This window comes from Rana temporaria, chromosome 5, assembly GCF_905171775.1.
Source record: "Rana temporaria chromosome 5, aRanTem1.1, whole genome shotgun sequence".
NCBI classification, from domain to species: domain Eukaryota; kingdom Metazoa; phylum Chordata; class Amphibia; order Anura; family Ranidae; genus Rana; species Rana temporaria.
The window spans coordinates 407,237,591-407,244,794 of record NC_053493.1 but is presented as its reverse complement, the minus strand read 5'-3'; positions in this window follow the sequence as shown (position 1 = coordinate 407,244,794).

The following is a 7,204-nucleotide window of genomic DNA, read 5'->3' as shown; positions in this document are numbered from 1 at the left end:
GAGAATATCTTCCCCTGGTCGGCTCCTTCTAGAATGGAATTCTCAACGTTAGCCGCCCATGCAGCGATAGTTTTAGCTACTGCCGCCGTGGTGATAGCCGGCCTACTAGCGTCTCCTGTCGTGGAGCAGGCTTCCTTCAGTTCTATATTGATTTCACGATCAAGAACGTCCCAGATGGTAACTGCATCTTCAATCGGTAGAGAAACGTCTCTAGCGAGTCGCATTAAAGATGAATCGACCGTAGTTGCATTGATCAAAGAATTGATCCTAGACTCCCACAAGGGGTACAATCTGCAAACTTGTTGCTCATACTGGGCCGCTTATGCGATCTCCCCCACTCATCCTTTATGAGGTTTTCCAGCTCTTTGATGAAGGGAAATGATTCAGGACCCCCTTTTCAGCACCAGGAAATATTTCTGAACCTTCAGAGGTTCTGCCATAACCTCTTCCCAGCCGATCGCTTCCTCGACTGAATGGGCAAATGGTTCAACTAAAGAAGAGACAGTCCGACGCCTGCTCACACTCCTCATTCTTAGAGAGGGTTTTTGCAGCCGGGTGCTGGGCGATGTGCTTGGGGAAGGATCGCCCACAATTGATCCCTGTGCGATTCTCCTAGGAGCTCAGTATATACTCTGGCCTCTGAATCCTTGGTTACTTCAATGAAGCACAAGCGGCAGGCCAATTCCCCTGGCAAGGCTGGCGCCCCACATATTTGGCAAACATTTGCTGTGGTGCGGGTAAGATAGCTCCATCTGGGATGAAGGTAATCGTCTGCGGTGGGACCCACTATGACAGGAGTGGCTGTGACGCGAGCGGCTATGCCTTGATTGAAGAAAGCAAGAGGGTAACCTTGAGTGACTTCTTGCGCCTTCTGCCGGAAGCATGGCTAGAATCTCCCTCTGTGCCGCAAACTTGGGTCTTTTGACCCGATAGGGCTACCAAAACTGTAGCGTCAGTGGCCAAGCTCTCTTTTTTGTCTCTTCTCTACTTACCACCTTCTGGACGGCCTCTATACCTGGTCAGCTGATGGTGGTCTGCGAGGGCAGTGGCCCCCATGAGGATAGCAGGGAGACAGCCCGGAAAGGTGGGAAAAAAGAGAGAAGGGAAAACATTACAATATGTCCCCCCCCCCCCCCAACATTTCTATTTATTAAATATAATGATTTATATACATATATCTATCCTTATTTTATTTTTTGGATTATATTAATTGTTTAATTATGGATATACTTTCTCCTACAATATGTTATAAATTAATATATAAAATGTATTATATCTTCTATCCTATTTGTTCCTATTTCTTTTTCTTTCTTTTTTTTTTGTGTAATCAATTGGCCCAGGCTGAACTGGGACGAGCCTGCACACACCTGGTGCAATCTTCACTCTGAGTAGAGCAGAGCAGCAGGACTGCAGCCAGAACTACAGAGCGATAGGACTGTTTCCTTTTTTTTTTTTTTTTTAAACGGCGCCGCCATTTGGAAGAGGGCAGAGGAGACCGGCGGCATCATCACTGAGCTGCGTGCATGAGCAGAGCGCTGAGGGGTACACGGCGGTGACCCCGAGAGTATGGGGTGTCAGAGGAACCACAGGGCTCAGCAGAGCTGAGAAAAAAACAACAGGCAGGCAAAGGTACAAAACAAACTAACCTTAGGTGGCAAATGTAATGATACAAATACCTTTGTGGAAGCACACACTGCACTGGAAGGAAAGACAGAGCGAAAGTGGGGACCACTGCGAGATTTGAAGCTTCTTTAAAGCTTGCTACAGATGCCAGTATAATTCCAGAGCCCCTGAGACCACCAGAACGGGGGTTCCCACCATAAAGCTCATTTAGAGACTGTACAGGAGGGACTTCCAAACAGGAGAGGCTGAACCTGCTGGGGCGATCTGCGGTAAGAGGCATGCTTCTTGCTTGTTCGTCCAATCTGTCAGGTGAGGATAAAAAAAGAGAATGGTGCGGGGCGTCTCCCCTTCAAATTTATAGCTAACCAATCCTGTCAGGTTGTGGGGGCGGAGTCACAACCCAGTGTGTGCTGCCATGAATGCGTCAGGAAATATTGTTTTTTTTTTCAAAATTGTCGCTCTATTTTTGTTTATAGCGCAAAAAATAATGATCAAAAAAAGTGATCAAATACCACCAAAAGAAAGATCTATTTGTGGGAAAAAAAGGACGGCAATTTTGTTTGGGAGCCACGTCGCACGACCGCGCAATTGTCAGTTAAAGCGACGCAGTGCCGAATCGCAAAAACTGGCCGGGTCCTTTACCTGCCTAGAGGTCCAGGTCTTAAGTGGTTAAAAAATCAGGAGTCTGATCACCTTTAAAATGCGGTAAAACGTTCCGCTGTGATATGCGATTCTTATACCCTACTTTTCCCTATTTAAATATGATATAATGAGCTCACATTTCACATCCCGGTACAGCTCTGTCTATGTACGAAATATAAGAATTGACGTTCATCGCTGTTTTCTTACTTAATTGGACCTTTTGGAGGGATTTATGCGTCTTCCAATGGCGCTATTTTTTTTATTTTTTAGCTGCGAGAGATGTCAGTACGCCGTGACACAGATAGGATAAAGCATCTCCTTCTGCTCAAATTATTCCCTTTAACATTTTCTTATAAAGTCGGTGTTAAGCTCTCCGAAATGAAAGCTGTAAGCGACCAGCTGAAGTGGCCCTTTATCTGTGGGAGGAAAAAAAAATGAAAAGGAAAATTCAAGACTCTGGAGAAAAGAAAGGAAAAAAAAAAAAAATGTCTTTTCACAGTTTGAAAATAGAAGACCTGAAAAGGTAAAGGAACCAAAGTAGGGTTGGCATTTGTTCTTGAGGATGTTCGCGGCTCAGCGGGGAGGATGCTGTTCCGTACACTTTTAAACTTCTTCCGAGTGATCAAAGAATGACTTTGTCTTCCATAATTTATGAGACAAAGGTGACATATACTGCACTATTTTTAAACATCTCCGACTTTGATCTAAACACACAGCGTGGGCCCTAATGACAAGTCTGCCTGTTTACATCGGGGCTTCGGAATATGCTGAGCCATTACCTAAAACAATAAACCTAGATGTGCATTGGCGGAGTAGAAAATGTGTCGTTAGAGTTGTCGAACATAACTATAGTGTGCCGTGCCTAAGGCTCCTTTCACACTGGGTGGCGGTAAAGCTCCGCTATTTTTACCGTCGGAATTGCGGGTTAATACTTCCGGCAATGCACCTCTGCGGTATAGCTTTCAATGGGAAGGAGCGGTAAACATACCGCTCCAAGGATGAGACTAGCAAGACTTTGGGGCTCTCACACTAAAGAAACTGGAGCCGCTGTTTCAGGTCGGTTTTCAAGCGCTATTTTTAGGGTTTAGGGTTAGGGTTTAGGGTTAGGGATTAGGGTTAGGGTTTAGGGATAGAGGGTTGGGGTTGGGGTTAGGGTAGGGTTGCGGTAGGGGTAGGGTTAGGGTTGGGGTTGGGGTTGGGGTTAGGGTTTCCCATTGAAGAATATGGCTAGGACTGTTTCAGGTCGGTTTGCAAGCGCTATTTTTAGGATTTAGGGTTAGGGATTAGGGTTAGGGTTAGAGGGTTGGGGTTGCGGTTGGGGTAGGGGTAGGGTTAGGGTTGGGGTAGGGGTTAGGGTTTCCCATTGAAGAATATGGCTAGGACTGTTTCAGGTCGGTTTGCAAGCGCTATTTTTAGGGTTTAGGGTTAGGGTTTAGGGTTAGGGGTTAGGGTTGGGGTTAGGGTTTGGGTAGGGTTAGGGTAGTGTTAGGGTTGGGGTTGGGGTAGGGTTAGGGTTTCCCATTGAAGAATATGGCTAAGACTCAGGAATTGGAACAGGGACCTCCCCCAAAGGTCAGAAGGTGGGTTCCCAGAGGTCATAGGTCACAGGGCGTGGCTGACCCACCCCCACCAAAGTGTACCGCCTACCCCAACTAAGTCGGGGAATGAGCAAGTCAGGGAATGAACAAGTCGCCCCAGTGTGAAAGGGGTCTAAGCCTGACATCTCCTTCACATGCCGGGGTACGCTGCCATTTTGCCTTCCTGATAACGCTTTGGAAAAGAAGTTGAGGACTTATGGGCAAAACCTCTTTGAAGCTAAAAGGAGTTAAAAACCCTTAAAGCAGGGGTCGTCAACCCCCGGTCCGCAGCCCACTAACGGGCCGTGGCCCTTCTGCAGGCGGGTGCGGGCGGCCATCAAGAGACATCCTGGGCTGCCGGCATGAGAGCGCTGGGTGGATGGAAGAAGTGAGCGGGCGGGCAAGCAGAGATATCTTTTCTCTCTCCGCCGCCTGCATCGCCGCTCTTCCGCCCTCAAAGCCAGTGCTCTGCCTCAGTGTTGGAGGTTAGGCGGGGAGCAGAGAGATGACATCATCTTACACTGCCTGCCCCGCATCGCCTCTCTCCTGCGGCTCCTCGCTGGGAAAACTTAGAGTCATTGTTCAGCGGCGCAGATTGCTGGCCCCCCGGACAGCTAAGCAGGAATTTGCAGAAGGGTGGATCCAGAGAGTGACAGATGAAGGAGTCTTGGACCCTCCCTCTGCCAGGTGATACCGCTGCAGCATGAGGAGGGAGACACCCTGCTACATCTAGAAGGGCGATCCCACAGAGATGTGACGTTAACAGTGACAGGTGAGCTGTGTGTGGGAGTACAGGTGAGGTGTGCTGGGACTTGTAGTTCACCCCCTCAGCTGTCTGCGTGATATACCACAAGGGGCGCTCCACTCACTCCGCATCTGGTGACAGGCAACGTGGCAGGTGGCAATCCACATCTTGTGGCAGGCAGTGTGACAGGTGATGTGGCAAGTGACATTCTGCATCTTGCGGCAGTAAGTGTGGCAGGTGATGTGGCAAGTGACATTCTGCATCTTGTGGCAGTGACTGTGGTAGGTGATGTGGGAAGTGACATTCCGCATCTGGTAACAGGCAACGTGGCAAGTGACAATCCACATCTTGTGGCAGTAAGTGTGGCAGGTGATGTGGCAAGTGACATTCTGCATCTTGTGGCAGTGACTGTGGTAGGTGATGTGGGAAGTGACATTCTGCATCTTGTGGCAGGCAACGTGGCAAGTAACAATCCACATCTTGTGGCAGTAAGCATGGCAGGTGATGTGGAAAGTGACAATCCACATCTTGTGGCAGGTGATGTGGCAAGTGAGATTCCGCATCTGGTGACAGGCAGCCTGGCAAGTGACTATCCACATCTGGTAGCAGGCGACAGTGGCAAGTGACATGCTCAGGGCTTCCACTGATTCTACATTATGTACCAAGAGAGAAAAAAAAAAAAAAAAAAAGAAAAATGACTGCTGCACACCCTTAAGAGTTATTACTACGTTTTATTAAATATCAGAAAATAGAGCATAAAAGGCATTAAAAACACACAGGTAACCAATAATGGTATAGTACCCTAGAAGTGACCTGAGAATACACTCACAAAAGCGAGACGGCAAAAATCAGTGACAAATTGAAAACTGGAGCTTGATCATCCAATAAGGAGATCTAAGTCCATAACTCACCCATTCACCCTCCACACAACACAAAGAGACCCCCCACCCCAAGCACATATAAAACCCCCACTGCTATCAATAATCCTAAAGATTTCCACACCATGCGGTGGTTCCCTGTAACTACAGGTGAAAGTACCACCGTCTAAGTGGGAAAAGTTGCAAAAAAGAAAAAGCTCAAAAATGGGGACATGAGAGGGATCCACTATATAGTGGTATAGTAATACTGCTCAATTGGAGATAAATGGCAAGTGATAAATCAGATGAGAGAGATATAGTCCCAGGGACCACAGACAATTCTACTAGGCTGGAGAAAAAAAGTGGTATATATATATATGTCTCTGCTCTTCAGATGGGTCGCCGCATCTGGCGTAAACAGTTATTCAATTTCCATCAGATAGTAACTGATAAGGAGGCATTCAACAAAAATATATATTTGAGACACTGTAGTAGTGATCATTAAGTATCAGAGTTCACCTATGCTGCACTTGAGAGGACTATGCAACAATGTAGCCACAATTGATTGACGGGTTCCCATTACTTATGGGTAGTGTCCATTCTAATATATCAAGTAGATATGTCCATCAGATATTGAAATCTTGTTGAACTGCTAATGGCAATTAGGCTTACATGAATATTGGATGTGTTGATATATACACTGTTGGTGAGCAGATAATTGCTCTGCTCACCAAAAGTGGTACTTTCACCTGTAGTTACAGGGAACCACCGCATGGTGTGGAAATCTTTAGGATTATTGATAGCAGTGGGGGTTTTATATGTGCTTGGGGTGGGGGGTCTCTTTGTGTTGTGTGGAGGGTGAATGGGTGAGTTATGGACTTAGATCTCCTTATTGGATGATCAAGCTCCAGTTTTCAATTTGTCACTGATTTTTGCCGTCTCGCTTTTGTGAGTGTATTCTCAGGTCACTTCTAGGGTACTATACCATTATTGGTTACCTGTGTGTTTTTAATGCCTTTTATGCTCTATTTTCTGATATTTAATAAAACGTAGTAATAACTCTTAAGGGTGTGCAGCAGTCATTTTTTTTTCTCTCTTGGTACATTATATTTTTGATTGCACCCCCCGAAAATATCGGTGAGTACTACATATTTGATAAATAGGTGGGATTCCCATATCCTTCTCTCCTTTGTTTATGATTCTACATTATGGCAAGTTGAACTATTTAATTTATTACTACAATGTAATAATATAAATAATCACCCTGACACCATATCAACCATGGTGCCATGATTGAAGCGCCAACACCAGCCATTGCCCGCGAAAAAGGTTGGGGACCACTGCCTTAAAGGACTCCAGAGGATTTACAAAGATGACCCCAGCAACCTCATTTTGCACAGGACTGTGACGATTATTAAAGTAGAGATCATTATGGAAGTGTACATATTTTTTCATGTTACGTTCATACATGCTAAGTAATGTGTAAATATGGCGGTTACTCCTATCCCCAACACTCTGTGATTTATCTATGACCCCTTCACTCTGTGCACTCTGTGCATTACCTACTCCTGACCCCTGCACTCTGTGCATTACCTACTCCTGACCCCTGCACTCGGTGCATTACCTACTCTTGACCCCTGCACTCTGTGCATTACCTACTCCTGACCCCTTTACTCTGTGCATTACCGACTCCTGACCCCTGCATTCTGTGCATTACCTACTCCTGACTCCTGCACTCTGTGCATTACCTACTCCTGACT